Source organism: Pongo pygmaeus, chromosome 17 (assembly GCF_028885625.2).
Source record: "Pongo pygmaeus isolate AG05252 chromosome 17, NHGRI_mPonPyg2-v2.0_pri, whole genome shotgun sequence".
In the NCBI taxonomy this organism is placed as follows: Eukaryota; Metazoa; Chordata; class Mammalia; order Primates; family Hominidae; genus Pongo; species Pongo pygmaeus.
In genome coordinates this window covers 49195876-49218106 of record NC_072390.2, presented here as the reverse complement: position 1 = coordinate 49218106, position 22231 = coordinate 49195876, and the positions used below count along the sequence as shown (strand labels likewise).

At 37.7% G+C, this 22231-nt stretch overlaps 1 protein-coding gene across 19 annotated transcripts in view; it reads right to left on the bottom strand.

Moving 5' to 3' along the window:
* DTNA (dystrobrevin alpha) overlaps positions 1–22231 on the bottom strand; it is a 395439-nt gene that overhangs the window by 170534 nt on the left and 202674 nt on the right. For 2 of the 19 annotated variants that reach the window (XM_063653533.1, XM_063653536.1), the window contains exons 1-2: positions 8880–9121; positions 2053–2148 (exon numbers count right to left, since the gene is read on the bottom strand). The exons of 11 other annotated variants lie outside the window; for them this stretch is intronic. The gene's annotated coding sequence lies outside the window, so the exon portion shown is untranslated. Of the gene's footprint in view, positions 1–2052; positions 2149–8879; positions 9166–22231 lie in introns of those variants that run through there. 6 more of the 19 variants (XM_054460667.2, XM_054460671.2, XM_063653537.1 and 3 more) reach the window with 4 other exon arrangements.

Here is a 22231-nt window from a genome sequence, read left to right as displayed (position 1 = left end):
AAAATTTGTGCTTTGCTATCAAACCCAGTGCCTCTAGGAAAGTAATTGAGCTTGATTTATCTTCATCCTTATAAAGGAATTGATGGTGTCATCTACCTCCTAGGATTGTGGGAGATTCAAATATAACATAATTGAATATTTTGCAAACAGTAAATCACCATACAAATTTAGTTATTATGGTTGATAAAAGCTTGTTACTTCTCCAGATAATCAACTACACATAACATTTGCAGAGACTATTTCAGAGACTCTATGAATCACTAACATTATCAACGTATTCCCTAATAGTTGCAAGAAAACCATCACCATTTAAGCCATGGAGAAAAAGCCATCACAGATGGGAGTAACATAGCAGAGAACAAACCTCTAGAGAGAGATTCCCCACCCCACATCCCCAGCTCTCACACCCCAGAATCAGAGTGGTGACAGTTCTGCTGATCGTTCCACTCTCTCTTCCTTGTCCTCTTATTGGGTGGTCAGCCTGGCACACTTGCCCAGTGACATTACTGGTGAAAACCCTGTGAATTCTCAGGTCACTGATGAAGACAAAGGGAACTATAGGAGCCACCAAAGCAGATGACAACTTCTGATTACTCAGAATCCAGATTTTGCCTTTCCCTTCTCCTCTGTAGTCTCCTGTACCTCTCTAGCTTTCTCACATTTCTTCCTTCCTGAGCCATGGTATTCTCAAAGCTCCTCTGCCTCACCTGCGTCTTAACCCAAACAGCCTCATTCCCCGCTGGAAATCCAGTACAACAGAGGCATTGTTCTTTCATTGCCTGTATCTACAATGTTTAAGTATCTTTAATTCTGCTTTTATTGACTTTCTTATTTCAGTTAGATTTCAGAGCCAGCTAATTTTCCATACAATTCTTTTTGTACAGAGGATGACAATCAACTCACCCCTACCAGCCCACAATATAGGGAAAGGAGATAAGAACCCAACTTTGAACCTAACTTTGTTCTAGAGTCTGGTTGGGTTCTGCCTGGATCCACCTGCTTGACTTTGACTTTGACTTTGACTATGCCTTGGCCAGCCTCTGGCCTGATTCCCTTTTCTGGCTGCCAACCTCGCACTAGCTCCCTTAGGTTATAAAAATGTTAGGGCATTTAATTCCTAGTAAGACGGCAATGAACAAATTGACATATTATTCAAATACCAAGCTTGGAAGGGAATTTCATTTGCTCTCATTAGTACCATTAGCAGCAGTCATTCTCTGTCAGAAGGTCAGAGCCATGTAGATGAGTATATAGAACATTTCAATGAGGCCCATTCTTTGAGGTAAAAACTTCAACTGTGCCAGTCAAACTGATTGATAGTATTTGGGTAGAAGAAGAGTTTCTCCAATTTATAAGGGCATGCTCCTAAACAAAGCTTTCTTTGCACTTCACGTAAGAAAAATCCAGAGCTGCCCTAAAAATCTTGTTACTATTTCTGAGCAGTGTCGGTGTAGAATGACATAAATACCGGAAAGTCTTCTAAATCTTATTACATAATGATAATTGCTAACATTTTTGCAGGTTTACTATACGTCAGGCACTTTGTGAGCACGTTACAAGTATCATCTCTGTACATATTATCAAATTAACATAGATTAAGAGTAGGCAAGATGGCGTAGTAGTTAAGCTCACTAAATAGAGCTCTCTCTGATTAACTGTATGCTGTTTGGGGGATTACTTAACCTCTCGGGCCTTAATTTCTTCATCCGTAAAATAAAGACGGTAAAAGTACCCTGCTCATGGGGTTGTTGTGAGGATTGATGGAGCGATAATAACTACTTTTTTTTTTTTATTTTTTGAGATGAAGTCTCACTCTGTCACCCAGGCTGGAGTGCAGTGGTGCAATCTCGGGTCACTGCAACCTTCACCTCCCTGGTTCAAGCGATTCTCCTGCCTCTACCTCCCAATTAGCTGGGACTACAGACCCACACCACCATGCCTGGCTAGTTTTTGTTTTGTTTTGTTTTGTTTTTGTGTTTTTAGTAGAGACGGGGTTTCGCCATGTTGGCGCCAGACTGGTCTTAAACTCCTGACCTCAGGTGATCCACCCACCTCAGCCTCCCAAAGTACTGGGATTACAGACGTCAGCCACTGCATCCCGCCACTACTTATATTTCTTCAGTGATTTCCATGTTCTACGACTGTTCTCTGAAAAAAAAGGGTTAATTGCCTTAAATAGGTTAAACAAAAAGTACTTAGAACAGTATCTGACACTTAGAAAGTCTTCTATTTTCTTAAATCCGAGAACTCATGGAACTCTCACATGATGTTCTCCTCTCTGTCCTGCTGTATGTTCGGGTTTCCTAGTATCACGCCACATATGGAAACTAACTACATGGTCAGCACATTGCCCAAATGGCTGCTATTCTTTCCTCACTCACTCTGGCTTGTAGTTACTGCCAAAGTCCTCCTTACAGTCAGACTAATGCCCATACTCTTCAGTAATATCTTTCTCCTTTCAGTTCTTTATGACCAAGACATACTCCACCTCCTCCACCATTTTTCTGCATTTTCCACCTTCTTTTTTTTGACTGCAGTGATCATAAGGCTTTGGAAGAAATAAAACCTAACATGTTATTAGAAAACAGTGGGGGCTTTGATGCTGGAATAACAGCTTCTACTGTCTTCCAACCTATAAATGAACCTGGATATACTGCCAAAAGAAAAAAAATCCTTCAAAATGGGGTAAAGACTGAAGAATAATAATGTACCCAAATCATAAATTCAACTAGATGATTGCTTTTTTGACCTTTCTAAATGGTGCCTAATTATATACTTTTAAAATTCTTGTATTTTTGGAAGAAATAAAAACACTATTTGTCAAAATCAAAGAATGTTAAGATTTTAACGAAAGAGGAAGTCTCATAAATATTAAGTTTCCACCTCAGTTACATTACATCCCCAAACAAAATTGTCATGTGTCATACATTTCAACTACATACATGATGTAGTTGTGCCTACTTCCAAGAGGATGATTTATGTAAGTTGGTCCTGTTTGAAAAACTTGCATATTGTAAGATACGCTCAGTTTCCTTGGCCACAAAAATCCTGCTCCAGCATTGTATGCAGTAATTGACAATTTTCAAGGGGGCTTAAAAGATAAATTAGTTGTTCTCTACCTGACTTATTGCAAAGAGAAGCAACAGACAAAACACCTCTCGAGTCTACTCTTTTTAAATTCTACTTTGATCCCCTTAGCTCAGAACCTCCCTCATCCTTGTTCTGGATTGTGACGTTAACTTCTGTCTACACACTAGTCTATTTTCTGTGCTGCTGCCATTATTACATTTCCAGACATTTCTGATTCTCATCTCTCCCTGGTTTCCCCATACTGTTCTGTTTCTCAAGATCCTCCTTTCCCCAGCTTCCTATTGAACACTGGCTATTTCTTTAAGGTTTATCCCAGTGCTTCCTTCTCCACACAGCATTTCTCTCCCCTCCTCTGTAATATTTGCTCTGCACCATCTACTCCTTAGGATATTCCAAGGATTTCCTGAATCAAGGAACTCTGCACTACTACTATCTTTTCAATGTCAGTGTCCAACACAAATATATTCAATATAAGGTTTTTTAACAAAACAAATGAGAAAATGAATGAGCATTAAAATTCTTAAGCAAACAAAACTACAGACTACTTGAGACCAACACTTCTCTGGAAAATCTTGGACTTGCAGTCACTAGAATCAAAGGATTTCATTGATCTGTATTTCTGTAGATAAAAGGGAAACTGCACAAAGAATACTCACCTTCTTGTCCTATCTATATCATCCTAATTTAGCAGAGGTGCTTGAAATTAACCTCCGATATTAAATAAAAGACCCTATTTGTTGTGCTTAATTCTAAAGTGTCACTGTCTAATAAGATAGCACTAGACACATGTGGCTATTTCAATTACTTAGCATTAAATAAGATTTGAAATCTGTTTCATCAGTCGCACTAGCTACCTTTCAAGTGCTTAATAGCCACATGTGGCTAGTAGTTACTATATTGGACTAAGCAGATATAGAGCATTTCTAGCATCACAGAATTTTGAACAGCATTGCTCTGGAGCTCTGCCTCTCCACCACACCTAAATGTAGGTGTGGCCCAGTTATTCAAGCCCAGTTGTCCTCTGCCCATCCTTATATGAGCAGAAATTTCTTTAGAATAAATTTCAAAAAATAATAATTGGAATGTATATCCTATTTAAAATATTTTGTTATTTTCTCTCACAGTCAAGGCATTCCAGATTTTACCATTTGGTATTGAATTTCAGTGAAATTATAAAAATGTACCCTTCCCACTTGATATGAGACTTCTTATTTGCAAATCAGCAGTGAAGACAAACACATGTAGATGGGTAAAGGGATTCACAGACTTTTCTACTCTTTAACATTATTATTTTAATAATTTCATAAATTTGCATACTTATATTAACTCAGCTAGTTAGTAGCATGATTCAGGCTTTCCGATTCTTAAGCCAAGACTCTTTTTCTACACCATGTTGCCTATATATGTTCCATCTAAAGAGTTGGGAAGTCAACAGTTAGACCAGCATATAGCCATGTCTATGACTTCTTGCAGCTTTTTTTTTTTTTTCTTTTAATTGAGATGGAGTTTCACTCTGCCCAGGCCAGAGTACCATGGTGTGATCTCGGCTCACTGCAACCTCTGCCTCCTGGGTTCAAGTGATTCTCTTGCCTCAGCCTCCCAAGTAGCTGGGATTACAGGCGCCTGCTACCACGCCCAGCTAATTTTTTGTATTTTTAGGACAGATGGGGTTTCACTATGTTGGCCAGGCTGGTCTCCAACTCCTGATCTCAGGCGATCCACCTGCCTCGGCCTCCCAAATTGTTGGGATTACAGGTGTGAGCCACGGCGCCCGGCCGACTTCTTACAGCTTTATAGCTTCTAGAGAGGAAATACGAGCTCATGTGTTTTCTACATTTCTTGGATTTTCTTTTTCAGACTGCTATTGTCTGAAACAAGGAAAAACTATGTAAATACGTTTCACTATTTATTTTGTTAGGACATATTCCTAGTAGTAGAACTGTAGGGTCCAAGGATATGCAATTTTTAAAGACTTTGCTACACATTGCCAGCTTGATCAACTCCCCACCTGCACCCAGTGTACACTGTTATATAGCAGTGTATATGTGTTCCCATTTTCCAGACTTTTCCTAAACCAGACATTATCTCCCCCTTCCTCCTTTTGCTTTCCCCTTTAAAAAATAGTTGCTAATTATTAAAATGGCATTTGTTTAATTTGTAGATATTTTTAAAATAAAAAGGGAAGTGCTTTTTCTTACAGATTTATGAGACCTCATTACATAACATGGATATTCACTTTTTCTCTTTCATATATGTTGCAAATGTGGTTTCTAATTTGCTATTTATCTTTTTAATTTTGTATATAACATATTCTAGAAGGAATAAGTTTTCATATTACCATTCCTTTATGATTTTTGTTTTTGAGGTCATCCTTTTCTATCGTAAGTTCTATATTTTCTTCCACTACTTTTACGGATCCACATTTTATACTGGAATTGCCAATCCATCCAGTATTTTCTTTCATGTTAGGATGTGTAGAGGTAAGTAATTTTTTCTGAGTAAATGTTCCACCAAACAAATCAAAATTAACAGGTTTCAGATATAAAATATTGTTGTTTATTTAAAATAAATAATTAAAAATTTAAAAACAATTAAAATATTGAAATGGTGTCTAGTGAACATTTCATAACATGTGTGTTTGAGAGTGAGGGAATTATTATAGTAATACCACTCTAAAATATCCAGCTAATAATACCATGAAGACCAGCTGATTACCCCTTTATATACTAAAAATATAACTAATTGTTCTTTCCTAGAAATGAGTTTACATTTTTCCTGTCAGATACTGACCCACACATTGTACAATTCTTGATAAGTTTAATCATTTTTGATGACAGCCTCTATCGCTTATTGAACAAAGCCAAGATATTTTATAATAAAGTCTGATAATAACATATCAAGCACCTCTATTCCTAGTGACTTATAAATGCTATTAATATAATTAATTAAATTTGAGGGTTAATTTCTGAGAATCATACTACCCATTAGTAATTTCCACTTTCCTTCTAAGAACATTGGCCTTTTACTACACAAAGAGGCAAGAGCTTTCTAATCTATCTTATTCTCCAAATTAATCATTATTGTCGTTATCATTATCATCATGATCATGGTACCATTACTTTCTTTTTCATTTGAAAAGTCTTAGAATTCTAAAAAAAAATTCAATTCTTTTCATGTCAAAAATTACATAGTGGTCAATAATAAAATTCACCTTAATAAAATCGGATGTTAAAAAATAACTCCTAAAAATGGAGTATCTAGATGATATTGAGTCATCATTCATTGGCTTCATCTTCATCTATTTTAGAAATATTTTCTTGGAGTTCAAATATCATTAATTTTTTAGAAGAGGCTTTACTGTTTTACTCAATATGGTTCTATTTTAACATGTTAAAAAACTGTTAAATATCTATCTCCTTAGTAGAGGTAAATGTTTGCAGATAATTATCTATTGGTCTGACTCTAGGCAGCTCTAGAGATTAAAGCTAAAATGTTAGCAAACACTACAAATTATTCAAAATTAACAAGAAAGCATAATTTAAACAAGAGTTGAAACAAATATTGTACAATTAAAACATCTTGGCAAAATTTACAATTTAAAGCAAGTACATCAGAAGTCAATTTTGTTTCTTAAGAATGAAAATACCAAAACAACTATAAAAGAATCTTCTATCTTGTGATCTGTCAGTTAAAATTATTTCAGAAGTTTTTGTGTACATATGGCCTAATGTCAGATGAATAAAGAACACAGAAATTTGGGCACATATTGGTTTTTACACACTTGTAGCTCTAACATCTAAGCTGGCTGGTAGCCCATAACTACAGAGACAACCTCACTATAGAATTTTTTTTTTCATTTTAATTAACAGGAACTATCTATACTTTATCATGTATTTTAAATATGGAATAGTGAAATAAAAATACTTTTTAGTAATTTCCCTCATCCATACTACTCTCTTCTCTGGCATATACAGATTTAACCCTTTCCCTGCTGGTGGGAAAGAAAAACGCTTGGGTAAGAGATCATTTACACTTTTATCTTTACCTTTTGTATATCTTTTCATTTCTTTTTTTCTCTCTCTGTGTCTCTGTCTTACTGCTTCTTTCCCTCTTTTATTTTTCTTTTAATAAAACATAACACTTTCTACCTCAGATATTGTCAGTTTCAATAATTTCATACTTTAGAATAGTTTACCAGGTACCATCTTTCACTGATTTTTAGAAACACCCTATTCTCTAGTAGTAACAACTTATGTTTATGAAGATATCTCATGTTTTGAAAGACATGGTCATAGCTCATTTGTACTCAAACAACAAAGGGAAAAAGAAAGGAATAAATTCAGATACAGGCATGAACATTTACAATATTAGGTGCTATTATAGTACTTTTGATATCTGTCATCATGGAAACAGTTCTCTTTATTTGAAATCATGGCAAATAATTTTTTTGAATAATGATTATAACTCCTTGCTTAAACTTAGAAAATGGCTTGGACATCTGGAAACTAGAGAGACTAAGGAAATAGCGATGAAAATCACAGAGCATAAATAAATTTAATAAAATCTAAGTTTTCCCTTTGTAAGAAAGCATGCTGTATGAACAAACTTGGGATAATTTATTGGCTTTTATCCTAATTAGTGCCAATTAAGGGCACATAATTGATTTTAGTTCACTAAAAGTATTTTTCAAAAAGATTTTCCTATATCTGCACTTTTTCAGGTGGACAGTGAATACACTAGAATAACAGTAGGGCTTTGCTACTATTTAGTTAGGTTTTATTTCTAAAAGCTGCTAAGACAACTTTGTTCTAAGAGGAAGGAAAGAAGTTGCATAAGTAAACCCCTGGCTAAAATTAGAGTAAATCCCAACAATCTTATGAGAAAGTCAAACATCAAACATCAGTAGAAGCCATGAACAAGTAATTGAAATAAGTTATTATTAAAGAAATTGTTCTCCTTTAACTTGCTCTGTGTGTACCAAAGCCTCCCATTTTGAAACAAGCTGCCAGGGTGATATGTAAACAACGCATGAGAAGGCGTCTGCGCTCTGGGAATTGATGCTCCACACAGCCACACAATTTACATTCAGTTCCTACCAGCCTCTAAGCAAAAGAGTTCATTTTGCACTCACCCATGGTGTATTTACTTCTATTTTTAAATCCTGTAACACACATACAGCCACAATGCCTAAAAGATTAGAATGCTAATAGAAATAATAGATGTTTTAAAAAATATAGATAAAACCGGACTATACATGTTAGATGAGGCTGGCAATAATATGATGAAAGAAAAACAAAAGCTCACATACAATAAACACACTAAATAACTTTGCTGGAAAACTTTGTCCTACTACTTAATTTAGTAGAAGAGACAAGTAGCTTTGGACAAATGCCACTAATAAGGTGTCCTCTAAGAAAAGCGGACCATTTTCAAAAAACAAAACAAGAAAACACTTTGTTCAGGTCTACACTGATTTGAAGACACCAGTTATTGCATTCTTATTACTTCCTTTGCAGTTTTCTTTCTTTGACTTACACACACACACACACACACGCAAACTCCCACACACACACGCTGCCATAAAACTATAACATTTCACAACATCTTAGACTTTCAAATTAAAAACAGCTGAAACCGGAGGTGGAGGAGCTAGGACGGTGGGCAGGAGAAATTTATCGGGTGCCCATGTCGGGGTGGGGGTGGGGGAGACAGTGAAATTCCACCCAGCAAGTTATGCCACTGCGACAGAAGTCAGAGAGTTCAGTTTCATAGATTCAATTGTACCTTACCTGGTTTTGTAGTTAAATGCACCAACATGCCCCTTAATTCTTCCTCTGAAGTACTACATATGCTGAAAACTATAGTATTTGACCTTACACATTTCCAAAGAAACTCCAAAGTAACCTTTAACTTCAATAAAAAGCTGTGTTCATTCTTCCCCTTGTGCTCAACACACAGCAATCTAATACACCTCATCATGTGGTCCGTTACCATGGTAGCAATGAATCCAGCTGCTGAAATACAAAAGACTGACAAAAAGTTGCTTTTTTCCCCTCCACCCACCCTGACAAAGTCAGATTTTTTTTTTTTCTGTATGAGAAGTCTAATTTGAATATGCTTCTCTTGCTGACTCAACTTCATGAACAAGAAAAAAATAACAGAAGTGTAAGAATAAAAGGTTTCCCAACTAACTAATGAAATAACTCTATGCATTTTAAGTCACCATTAATCTTTTGAAATGTTGATCATTATCTACTACATCAGCCAACTAAATATTTTTAAATGTCAGTTACTAATTCAATAGAAAATGCAGCAATAATCCCACAGCTCCTTTAGAAACATTAAAAAATGCAGTAATGTATTCAGTAAACACAGATGCTGAAAACACTACATCAGTGTATGAAGGGCTAGTTTCAAAGTGCTTTTTTTCTAGTGCAAACTTCTAATCACAGCTTAGATGTGGGAGGTAAAATTCTTCATTTTCTTTTCATCAAAACCTTGTATTTAACTCTTATTTAAACAGATTTCAGTTCTTTTAAAATTTATCATTTAAATTTAAAGCAGGCAACACAGCCTGCTGGAATCGATCAGGCTATATTTGCGGGGTGGGGGGGCTCTATATTAAGAGCAGCGGTCTTGGATTTGAAACGATACAAACTCTGAGCAATCCTGGGACTCCCCAAACCAATGGCTATGTAGTTAGGATTTAAGGAATCACCTTCAGCGCATTACCAGTCCTTTAGGGAAAGGCCGAGGGAGTCCAGGTGACTGGAGCTTCCCCGCATGCCAGCATGTCAGCATGGTCCTTTCTCCCACCATGGGACATTAACCAGCCAGTGGGTGCCCCAGTCCTCCAGGGGTGGCTACTTCATCCCTCAGGCCTCGCATCATCACTCTGCTCTTGCACAACCTTCCTTATTTCCCAAACTTAGCTTATATTTCACAATAATTTGTTTGCATATCTATCTTCTCTCTTTAGAGATGGACTCCCAGAGGAAGAGGAACATTGTCTTACTCATCTTTCTCTACCAAGTAACCATCAAAAGACTTGGCACTAGGTAGGGCTACTTCTTCAATGGATAAAGATGGCATCTGAAAGCTTTCCCTCAACTCCTCCAGGACTGTCTTCACAGCACGCCTTGCTGTGGTTAAATCCTTCAGAGATCTGCACAGAATTTTTCTTAGTAAATCACATCACAAAGAGAGGCAAGGCAGAGGAGCTCTTAAGAAGAGCAATTGTGGAATCAAGCAGATGCGGATTTGAAATCTGGCTCTAGCCCATACTACTTCTGTGATCTTGGATAGGTTACTTAACCTCTCTAACCCTCAGTTTACTCTTCTGTAAAATTCCTACTTTAACAAGGAATGAAAATGGATTAAATGAGATAGTCCAAGGAAAGCACCAAGCATTGAAGCATACTCAATGCTCAATAAATTCTGGCTAGTATTATTTAGTAAATACGTGAATTTTGAACAAGAGGGACCATGAGAAAGCTGACTGGCACGTGACTTCCCTTTGCTGAATAAACTGTCATTTTCAACAAGATATGCATTAACAATCCTATGTTTCCTAACATAGGTTTACGTAACAACACAGCATAAATATAGAGACCCTTTTAGGCAAAGAGCAAGGGCTGCTTGCTCCAACCTACAAACCAGCTAGGAGCAACTGATCAGTCAAAAGGTTAAGCATATTTCTAGTATGAAATGGACTGTGGGAAGAATGTTAAACATGGTAGTTAATTTTTTTCATCTTTAAATATGGAAGAAAAACACAAGTACAGCAGTTCATTGTGGTATTCATTTTGGATTCTTAAAAAATGGTCTATATGTTATTTGTTAATGATACTTTCTCAAATTAAGATGAACTGTAAAGAATCTTCATCATAAAGGGCTTTAAAATATAGATACATAGATTACATTTTTAGTAATTAACCAATATTGTGTCAATAGAAGCCTTTACAAGGTCACCTTGATCTCTAACAAGTACTGTAAACTGCTCACCAGTGTAGACTTTTAGCTGCTTCTCTCCATAGTAATCAAATTCAGGAAATTACCTGACACCAAAGCCAATGGCATAGGAAAATTAGCATTAAAATCCCTTTGAAGAATATGGTACAAAGAAGCAGCCAGGGGTTAAAAAAGCCTGTGGTAGAAAAAAACAATTTTTTTTCATTGCAGGAAGTTACCAGAAAGAATAAAGTGAATGTTGCACATTGCAAGATTTCTCTATCATTAAAAAGTAAGAAAGAAAAGCCCCACAACAAATCAGTTGGGACGATTAAAATAGCTTTGGCACTGCTCCAACCTTGAAAAATCCTTCAGTGTGGTGACTCATAATGATCCAATCCTAAAAAATGTGTGAGGCCGACCAGGCAAAAAGGCAAGGAGCAGCTACACCGGAAAATTAGCACTCCCTAATCCTCTTCAAAACAGTTGATGAAGGAGAGACTATTTGAATAATCTGAACCCCAATTTGAATAATTTATACCTATTCTCATGTGTGGCTGGCTGAATAGAGACTCTCTCACTGACTGCATTCATTTCATCAGGAGTGTTTACCTTGTACATTTTTTTCCCCTGCAGATTGCTTATGTGGCCATTACACATATCTAATTGTTTTTCATTTTGTAAATGTAAGAGCCTATCATTTATCTAGTTAAGGTACACTGTTATTAGAGCATTTAATATGATCGATTGCCAAACAGAAGGTGCATCCTTTGTCAGATGTTAAAGTGACTGTTGATTCTTTAACCCCTAGGGAATATGATGCCAGTATATTTGGTTTCACAAAGTTTTAAATCTCCTTTTGCAAATGTTAAAATTAAACTTCCCCCTCATGTGAACAAAATATGCAACACAATCTGTGCTGTTGTGACCCACTTAATTTCATATGAAGAATTCAATCACTTAGAAACAGTTTTTGAGACATAGGTAATGATGCGTCAGAAGGTACCCCAGGAAGTCAATTTGCCAAATCCTAGTCCCATAGAAGCAGGAGGGAGCTTCAAAGTTATATGCTTCACTGCCCTCTCTTCAGATGTGAGAGCACCTAATTTCCCACAAACTCAAGGTAACAACATGAGCTCAGAAGTCACTCACTTAAATTAAGCAACATGGCTGCAAAAAACGTTGGTGGCCAATGTTAATGAAATTAAAACAAGCAAAACAATTTGAACCTCTGAAAATGCAATTTTCACATCACAGTTAAAAATTATTATTTATCTTTTCATACCATAAAGTGCTTTATTGTTAGGGCACTGGTTTAAATTAAAAAAGAAAGTGTGTTGACAGCAACAAAAAAAGATTGTGATCTACTGAACAATTTTTGCAAGCACATTGTTTCTTGGGCCACTTTGAGCAGCTGACCTAAAAAATATTAATCGGATTAGTATCTATTCTGCTCATAAAAATTTCCTATGAAAGAACAAGTCTGTTGCAAGCCATCTCAATTTATACAATTTAATATCAAGATATTCTATTTTACCCTTAAGATGTTTCAAACATGCACTTTTCCTTTGAATTGTAACAATGGGGCTATAAATAATAAAGATTTCTTCATGCTTTTCTTCTGTGAGTACATCACAGAAAGTATCTGTTTTTAAATAACACTATGAAATTGATGGCTCCATATCTTACAGATAACCTATTGTGAACTCTGAATCATTTTGCCATATCATTTTTGGAAATTTATCCTCAAGCCTCTGTTTTTGTATTTTCTCATGTCTTTAAAAATTATAATTATATACTTATATTCTGGATGTATTCTTGGTGAAAAACACGTTGGTTTTTAAACTTAATAATAAAAACTTGTACCTTTCCATGTTCTCATGAAAAGATAATGTTACATGTCCATTGTGGAGAAGTTGAAAAATACATTTGTGAAATAAAATTAAAAGCACTTATAATTCAACTATCAGAAATAACAAGTATCAACATTTTGATGTATTTCTTTATATGTTAAAAATTCATGGCCGGGCGCGGTGGCTCATGCCTGTAATCCCAGCACTTTGGGAGGCCGAGGCGAGTGGATAACCTGAGGTCGGGAGTTCAAGACCAGCCTGACCAACATGGAAAAACCCCGTCTCTACTAAAAATACAAAATTAGCTGGGCATGGTGGCGTATTGCCTGTAATCCCAGCTACTTGGGAGGCTGAGGCAGGAGAATCACTTGTACCTGGGAGGTGGAGGTTGCGGTGAGCTGAGATCACACCACTACACTCTAGCCTGGGAAACAAGAGCAAAACTCCATCTCAAAAAAAAAAAAAAAAAATTCAGAATAATTTTGAATATTGCCTTTTCACTGAAAGACAGACATGTAAAATAAGCACACTATGGTATTATACATTCTTTGAAAATACCTTTTAATAATGGCATAAAATTTTAATATTTGTATATATCAGAATTTATTTAACTATCCCTTATTGCTAACATATGTTTAGTCTTTTCCAGGTTTCTAATTATAAGCAATATATCTTTGTATATAAATTTTTGGTTATATCTTGGGTTATTTCCTTAGAATAGATTCCTGGAAGTGGAGGGAGATTACTGAGTTTAAGTTAGAAAGTCTAAGAACAAAATTTAAGAATTGGCGGAATCAATACTCATAATTTAGTATTATACCTCATTTTATTGATTTTATTTATGAGGAATCTGAAGCTTAAAGAGGTGAAATAACTTGCTCGAAGTTCCAGCATGAAATTACTCTAGTGCTAGAAACGAAACAGCGTTCTTTGTGAGTCCACTTTGCTTTTTGTAATTTTACCATGCTGACTCTAAATGGCAATTCATCTCTGAGGGTTTCCCTCTCAGTTCCAGTTTGATGTCATCTGTGAAACCCCATGAATGTGTTCTGGAGTCCAAGTCAGGAATGGTAGTTACTTTGAGGTGGGTGATGCTGTTTTGTTTGTTTGCTTTTTTTTTTTTGTCAGGGACAACCCACCCGGCAGTATATCTAAAGACACCTTCTATTGGTGGCAAGACAGAATTGATACTGAGGAGTAAATATTCTCCCAGTTCAAAATCTGTTCTGTGGAAAACAAAATGGAAAAATTCCAAGAGAGTTGAAGGGTCAGGGTGCTCATCAAGTTAGTGAGCTGAGATTGATATAAAATTATTAGGGCTCTTTTATGGCCTCTAAGTTCTTTTATGGCCTTTTAGTATGTTGGGATAGAAGAAAATCCATGTGCTTTGAGTGGAAGACTGTCAGGTAACTCAATAAGTACCTGTCTGGTCACTCTCTGTGACATTCCCATATCCTGTAAACCCAGGTGTGTTTGCACAGCCATGACATCTCTATTTGAAGGATATATTCTCTCTCAGCTAAAGGGAAAAGGGAAGGACATTTCTGAAAATTAAGTCTACCTGTGAAGTCAAGGAAACAGGCAGATTCCTGAGATCTCACTTTTAAAAGAATTCATTTTCTTAGTCTGGATACAAAGTATTAGAGATTATTGTTTCTTAGTTTCTTCTGTGTGGCTTATTCTAAAATGAGATGTACTGATTCAGTACATTTTAATTAAGTGCTTTCTAAAAACAGTTAGTGAACTAGGTGTAGTCAAAGAAATATAAATGGCCTACTATCTAGATGGGGAGATAAGAACATGGAAAAAGGAAATATTAACTGTAGCTATAACAATATATGAGAATGAATATGACCAACTGATTTGAGAGTAGACAGAGAATTTAATTAGGTCAGTTTAGGCAGAATGTTAAGGAAGGGAAAAATCACCCAGTCAGTGTCCCCTGAGCTTGGAAAGCATTTGTTTGGGGGATATTAGGTATATTTTCCCAGATTCTTTTACTTTGTATTCAGGTACTTGGAATACATCAGCACAGTACACATTCTAAAGCTCTATGGAGAAATGCCTGATGTACTCTAAAAGCATATTCAGTGACCAAGATGAGATGTAGGAGTGACAGAGGCTACTGACTTTCTCCCTTCCTTCCTTTGTAAGGCTCCCTGGGGAAAAGACAAGTAATTACGTAGTCAGTGGGCAAGGGGAGGGTGAACTATAACTACATATCAAGTAATATGTGTGTATGCATCATAGGTAATGGGATGGAGAGAAGTGGGAAGCAAATGCGATGTCATGTACCCTGTAGACACACAAAGTTAATTATTGATGACATTATGATAAAAAAAGAATATAAGAAAATAAAGCAAGTTAGAAAAAATTAAGGGAAGACTGTAGAATAAATTATTATGGTAAAACAAAGATTAAGAAACAGTTTGAAAAGGATATAAGGTGATTTGGGGGAAAGAAAAAGAGAAGTATATGTGGTTCAAGAAAACACATAGCAAAATTCCCAAGAAGGGGAGAATAGAAAAGAAGGAAATACTGAAGAAAGGCACACTATTGTGAAAGTTGTTTGACTAAATTGAGACAAGTAACAAACGAATATTTGGAATTTCATTTTATACACTTAAATGAATTCCATTATTGGAATGAATAAAAAAGGTCCATCTAGTAATTGAACAAATTTCATATAAATTGACCCATAATATAAAGATAACAGGCATTTTGAACACTTCTGGGTGTCTGTGGTGGCAAATACTCTGCCAGCAAGGACTGTACATCTGATATTTTAGAGGTCCCTGGAGTCAATCTGGGAGGTATGCTCCTCGTGGTACACTGGTCAGTTCTCCATCAGGCCACTGCATTCTGTTTGGAGCCTTATAGTGACATGTGAAAGGGAGAAACTGGAAAAGGTAAGATGGTGAACAATAAACAGGAAGGAAAGTGGAAGAGAAGCCTGTGAGGGAGGCACTTCACCATTTGCAAGTGTATCCCAGTGAAAATAATGGTGAATAGATGTTCTTCGTTTTTTACTGAGGCTACCATAGTATGTTTTTGCCAGGCGAGACATTAGGAAGAACCTCCTAATACAGCACCAAAATTCTGGCTTATAAGTATACAAGTCAGGAAGACATTAACATTCTATATTATTCATCAAGGAAGAATTTTCAAAGGATATTAGCCACTTATATTTGTAGTACATGTAAGAACGCTCTACATCCCTGTGATGACCAGTTTTATATTTAAATTCTTCTATACATACATACAGAGCATAGAGAAACCCGACAATCCACATTCAATCCTGCGGTTGGGCTTTCCTACCCATACTGTTATACTTGTAGCAACCATATGTAAAGAATGAACATAAAGACTATTTGTTTTATCTGTTTCAGACTTTATGACATCCTCAGTACACACTGCAGACCAATTAAAAAATAAAAGTTAGCAAAAATATTTTCTAATCCTTTATAATCCCAACAACCACAGTTAACATCTTTATAGTTACCATTTCCTATCTGTCTCTATGTAAATATGCAGGTTGGGTAAAATGAATTGTTACCTTTAAAACTGTCTATTTTCCAAGATTTTAAGGAAGGCTACAGAGTTCATGGCTTTATGATTGCTCTTTTTTTTTGGAATAAATTTTAATAGGTGTATTGCTTATATATAGCTTAGTCTGGAAGACAGAGGTGGAGGAAAAATAAATTAAGCCACTTTATGTAAAAGAGAAAAAAATGCTGTGTTTATTGTGGGTGATATCGGTGGAAAATTACAAGATATTAATCGGAATGGGGAAGGGACTAGGGGCTAGATCAAGGGAGAGAATAGGTGCTGAGGTTCTGGATGTGGGGATAAGGTCCAGGTCAAAGTGAACACCCACCTGTGGGGGAAGCAAGTTCTAAAAACGGTGGCCCAAGAAGAAAGGCCAATGGATTCTATTATTAGGATGAATAAGAAAGGCCAATCTAGCAGTTGTCTTATGAAGGGCAAGACTTACAGTTTAATACTTATGCTGAAGACTAATTTTAACGATTTCTGACTTGTATCGTCTCTGTTATTGTGAAGATTTTAGGAAAGCTTCGGGAGCTGGCCGCAGCTTCACGTGATAATTAAGTCTGTGTCCATGCTTGGAATGGGGTATGAGGATAGAATGTCACCTCTGAGGTGATTTGGTGGTATCTCTGACCTCTCTGAGAAAGGGACATTTGAGATGACACCTGTGAAAAAGGAGGCGAGGGATTTCAGGCAAAGGGAGACCTGAGTCCATGAGTGAGAGGAAGCCTGGTGTGACGGAGGAATGCAGGAACAGCAGTGTGGCTGGAGCACTGTGCAGATGGGGGACAGGGTCACACAGGGACCAGGACTTTCAAGCCCATGTTAGGGATTCTGAAATTTATTCTCAGGGCAGCACAAAGCTTCTGAAGAATTTGAATGATAATAGTGATAAAACACAACTTTTGTTTTTAAAATAACACTCTGTCTATGGTGTGGAGAGTGGATGGGACAGAGGAAAGGGTGGATATAGTGAAACGAGTTTGGAGGCTGACTGATGACGCTGGACTGGATGCTGACAACGGGGACAATGACAAGCGGACACATTTGAAACGTATTTTGAAGGTAGAAGGGACAGGGATCAGTCATAGATTGAATGTGGGAAAACGAGTGAGAATAAAGTATTTAAAAAACCTCCCAGCATTCTGAGATAAATGGAGATGCCATTTACTTTAACGCAGAAGCTGGCTTGGTGCAGGAATGCGCTGAGGGAATGTAATGTGGGGAGAGGTGTGTGCCAGGAACAGTTTTGAATTTGAGATGTCACATAGGCTGTGTCTGTATAAACCTGAAGCTCTGAAAATAGGGCTTGGATGCAGATACACATGTAGAAGTTGTAGGTAGAGAGAAATTTTTTTTAAGCCCTGGGAAAAGAAGAGATTGCACATGTCAAGAATCATGCCTAGGATGCCACCCCAGCTTAGGGAGACCTAGGAAGCAGGAGAAACACCATGTGAGTGTGCTTCTATGGACTCTAAGACAAGGGAATTTTTCAGGAAGAAAGGGTTGATTTTTGAGTTGAAAGCTACTGAGAAGTTGAGTAAGATGAGAATGGAAAAAACATCCATTGGCTTTGGAACATGGAGATTACAATGACTTAACAAGAACCTTTTTGGGGGGAATGCTGAGGAACAGGAGAAGGATAGAGGGCAAGGAAGTGGAGTCAGCATGTGTAGACAACTTTTTTTTTTTTAGAAACTTTAATTTGTACAAGAGCAAATGTAGGGCAGCAATTGAAAGGAAATATGAAGTCAGGGAAAGATTTCTAAATATAGGAGACTCTTAAAAATATTTGCCTGCTGAGTGGTCCACTACAGGCAGAGAGACGGAGCATGTGAGAGAGAAAATGGCTGGTTGAATGCACTCAGTCCTTGAGAGGGTGAAAGGGGATAGGATACAGAGTGTATGTGGCAAGAAACTGCCTTTCCTGCGACACTAGGGAAAAAGGAGTTGAAGGCTGCAGATGATGGTATACTTGCATGTTTGGAAACCTAAGGAAGAGGGAGTCTCTTTGTAATGGCTTTTATGTTTTCAATGAAGTAAGAAGCAAGGTTGGTAGCTCAGACATGGAGTGGGGAGAAGAAGCGTGATGCAAATGCGGAAGTGATGAACCAGTCACCATGCAGAGGAGTAGTGTGAGCTGACTATAGAAATAGTAGGATAGCCATGGAGTGCTGCAAGCACACCTGAAGTGCTTATTATGAGCCTAGTAGGATTTCAGCGTGGTCTGCTGTGTGGTTTTCTGCAACAAAGCTCAGCTACATAGACACAAGTAATGGTAAATCAGGTGAGTGAGTTCACTAATGCCTGGTGAATGTGATGGCAGGACAGGAGGTAGGGACTTGAAGGTATATAAAAGGAAAGCTGGTACAAGGGATAAACTATGGAATAGAAGCAAGTAAGGAAGAAAATAAAGACAGGAGGAGTCTGATAGTGAGAAAGAATGAGGCCCAAAAGACCCTTTAATGAACACAAAGAATCACAAATGTGAGATATCAGAGCAAAAGAGCTGGAAGTGGAGCATGTGGTATTTGGAGACAGGAGTATCTTACTTGGATTGTGGAAGTGGTTAATTTCCTGAAAGTAACCAGCTCTAGTGGTCAACCAAGTAGATGGCTGAGGTCAAATGGAGGAATATTTTTCTGGATATAATGAGGGTATTGACTGGGTCGTCCATATCATAGGTATCCTGCAGCAATCAAGATTGAAAATAAGAGTTGGAGTAGGAATGTTTATATGACCTAAGGAGAGCCAATTAGAGTTCTACGGTGGTCAAAGTTAAGCTCTTTTCTCTGTGATCTATAGTTGGGTAGATTGTTTATGGTTGGAGGTCTGCTGATTTTCTTCATCATTGCATAGATAGAATCTCCTTAACTATTAATTGAACGCCAGAGAGAAATGGTGCTGAGAAAGGGGGAAAGAGACAGGGTCCTGAGTATAACCTTTGAACTTTTGGATCTGTCCTTGTCTAAAGTGCAACTGTCTCTTTTTTGTTAAGCTAGCCAAGTTTTTTTGTTTTGTTTTGCTTTGCTTTTTGTTGCTTGAAAATACAAAGCATAGACTAAAATGGATGGGTCTGTTTCACCAAAAAGAAATATATAGAAATGCAACAGATTTATTAGTTACTTACCCAATAACCATTCTCCCCCTTTTCTTTGCTGGCAAAATGCTGAATTATTTGTTGTCTGTGCCTCCACCAAAGTCTCAGGGAAGGGTTTAAGTCAATCACTGCGAATGCAGTTCCCTTGCCAGGCTTGCCAGCAAGGGAAAGTCTGCGGGGGGTTGTGTATTTGAGTTGTGTGACAGTGAATTTTATGTGTCAACGTGACTGGGTCACCAGGTGCACAGATATTTGGTCAAACATTATTCTGGGTGTATTTGCAAGGGTATTTCTGGATGAGATTAATATTTGAATTGGTAGACTGAGTAAAACAGATTGCCATCCCCAGTGAGAGTGGGCCTAATCCAATCTGTTAAAATTACAGTGTCTGAATAAAACAAAAGGCTGAGCAAGAGAGTGTATGCTTTTTCTGCATTATGGTCTTTGAGCTGGGGCACTGGTCTTCTCTTGCTTTTGGATTCAGCCTGGAACTTACAACATCAGCATTCTTGGTTTCCAGGCCTTTGAACTGCACACCTGGAGACTTCTCAGACTCCATAATCACATGAACCCATTCCTTATAATACATGGTTTTATATATGTGTGTGTGTGTGCACATGTGAGTACATATTGGTTTTGTTTCTCTGGACAACCCTGACTAATACAAGGAGTGTCCCTCAAAAATTCATATCTCAAACTCATATTGTGATCTCCTTTAGAAATAGAGTCTTTTCCGATATAATCAGTTAAGCATCACAATGAGATCATACTAGATTGTGGTGAGCCCTAAATCCAATGACTGTTATGATGATTAGTATTGAGTGTCAATATGATTGGATTGAAGGATGCAAAGTATTGTTCCTGGGTGAGTGTGTTGCCAAAGGAGATTAACATTTGAGCCAGTGGACTGGGAATGGCAGACCCACCCTCAATCTGGGTGTGCACAATCTAATCAGCTGCCAGCATGGCCAGAATAAAAGCAGGCAAAAGAACGTGGAAAGACTAGACTGTTTTAATCTTCTGGCCTACATCTTTCTCCCATGCTAGATGCTTCCTGACCTCAAACATCGGACTCCAAGTTCCTCAGCTTTGTTCCTTGTTCCTCAGCTTGCAGACAGCCTATAGTGGGACCTCACCTTGTGATCGTGTGAGTCAATACTCCTTAATAAACTCTCCTTTATATGTACATCTATCCTATTAGTTGTGTCTCTTTGGAGTTGTGTCTTAGGGTTCTAAGACAACTAGTGTCTGTATAAGAAGAGGAGAGAATGTAAAAAGAGACATACAAACAGGGGAAGCCATGTGAAGACTGAAGCAGGGATTGCAGTGATGCAGCTGCAAGCCAAGGAATGCCAGGACTACTGGAACCCGCAGAAGCTAGGAAGAGGCAATGGGGGATTCTTCCACAGAACCTTCATAGGGAGAATGGCCCTGCCAGCACCTCAATTTCAGACTTTTTGCCCACAAAGCTATGACAGAATAAATTTCTATTGTTTGAAGCCACTAAGCTTTGTGGTAATTTGTGACAGCAACTCTAGGAAACTAATGCAGGTAGTTTCTGGGAAAGGTCTCTTCACTCACAAAAGGGACTCTACAGGGTGAGAAGACAATGTTGACACATCAGGGAGATGACGAATGGTTCTGTATGACTGGGCACAGGACGAGTGGAGAGGCAAGACCCAACATGAGCCCGAAAAGGTAATAGAGCACAGCTGGCTATCAGCAGGAGCATTGAAAAGCAGATGACGCATCGTATGAAGGAGTGGGTCAAGGGAATGATGAGTCAAGGAACAGAACCATTCTCTGAAAATAACGTTACTGTTTTCTTTTCACATGCTGAAGATGATGAGGTTCTTTTGCTGCAAGTGTTGGCTAAAGTGGATTGTCACCTTCCTGTTTTGTGATCACCAACACTTCCTGGGCTTCTTCTGTGCCCATGCCTGACTGCCTTCTTTGCTCTTCCAGTAGCTCAGATTCCCTCAAGGGCAGGCCACAAGTGGGCCAATGGGTTCCTCTAGCAGGAAGAATCGGCCTGTCCTCTCCTTTAGAATAAGGAAGTTGTCACATCCTCCTGCAATACTTGCTACCACAGCCTCGCTCTATTTCATACAATCAAATCCCTGGTGCACAATTAGGCCTTTTCTGCACTATAAGCCCTGTCCTGGAATCCCATCTTCTCCATCAAAGAGGGTCTTTTAAAAATGAAATTTCCCTTTTCAGGAACCTTTTGTCTCCCCTTCTAACAATGTCATCTCTTCTCCAGTCCAGGTCCCTAGAACCCAGTAAATTTACTCGGGAAATGGAATCATAGGCCACGATTAACTATCTTGTCAGCCAGCTCGAATGACACACATGCATTTTAATAGGGGCCCTGTGGAGACAAAGAGTTTCAGAAAGCACAGAAGGCAGTTATGTAGGTATTTTTGAAGAAAGAAGCACAGTGACCTCACAGGAGTTGGCTTGTGGAAACTAATCTGCTTTTGAATTCAGGGTCCACTACTTGTTTACTCCATGGCCTTGAGCAAGTTAACCTTCTGAGCCTCCACTTCATCATCTGAAAATGGAGCTAACAGTAATACCCGCCTAATGGAATGGTGGTGGGGATTCAATGGTAACAAAAAAATACCACATATTGAGCCTGGTACAGAGTTACTTTAGCTCTTAGTACTTTTTAGAAGAATTTCTCAGC